At 31.7% G+C, this 939-nt stretch overlaps 1 non-coding gene across 1 annotated transcript; it reads right to left on the bottom strand.

Annotated features, from left to right (window-relative positions):
* Positions 1-117: 117 nt before the first annotated feature.
* Positions 118-188, bottom strand: TRNAG-GCC (transfer RNA glycine (anticodon GCC)). Its single transcript has one exon. It is a non-coding gene; the product is annotated as a tRNA-Gly (tRNA).
* Between the last annotated feature and the right edge of the window lie 751 nt (positions 189-939).

Raw genomic sequence — 939 nt, 5'->3', positions numbered from 1 at the left:
AAATATATATAATTTACTATAATATAAACTATAATATTAAATATAAACTATAATATTAAGTAGTTAAGTAGTCAACTAGACTGAATTTTTTATCATAGCACCTTACTAAATTAAGCTGGCGAGCGACGGGAATCGAACCCGTATCTTCTCCTTGGCAAGGAGATGTTTTACCACTGAACTACGCTCGCTACATTGAACTACGCTTGCTACGTCCTATATTTTATAGGGTATATCCACCTGGGTCGACCGTCTATGTCTGGGTCGACCGTCTATGTCTGGGTCGACCGTTTCATTTTCTATTAGAGTTTTTTTTTATTAACTGTCTATCAATCAATATTCTAATGGCAATAGAATTTCATAATAATGAAAGAGAAGAGGTAATAATTCGGAACGAAAATAGCATTTTAATGTGTATAAAAATCCTAATTTTTTCGAAAAAGGGCCTTTCTTTTTATTTATTTTGTATCGGGTTACTAAATACTAAACAAATTCAAGAAATAAGAGAATTCAGAATAGCTACCAGAAAGACTAATCCAATCCATAATGATGTACCGGAAAATACAACGTTTTTATTATTTGACCAACCATCAGGAGAAGCAAATACAAGGGGTACACTAATTACTAAAACTGAGGAAGTCGCAATTAATGCAAAAACAGCTAATTGGAAAGCAATATTCATATTTATAATCCTCCAAACTACCTTCAAATAAAGTTGACTACATATTTCTATTTGATCCCTCACTTAATCAAAATTGTATGAAAATACAAGAAGTAGGAGGGGTTTAATCATGAATCCATTGATTCTTCTTTTTATTAAAACTTTTTCCTTACCGCTTTATACAGAGATATATTGAAAGTGGACTTGCATCTGAGATGAGTTAGTAGATCATTTCATATAGCTATGTTCTATTTGTAGGAATAAAATAGGGATTGGGCTGT

This window comes from Zea mays, unplaced genomic scaffold, assembly GCF_902167145.1.
Source record: "Zea mays cultivar B73 unplaced genomic scaffold, Zm-B73-REFERENCE-NAM-5.0 scaffold_323, whole genome shotgun sequence".
NCBI lineage: Eukaryota > Viridiplantae > Streptophyta > Magnoliopsida > Poales > Poaceae > Zea > Zea mays.
The sequence above is the reverse complement of the archived record's forward strand: the minus strand, read 5'-3'. Positions and strand labels throughout refer to the sequence as shown.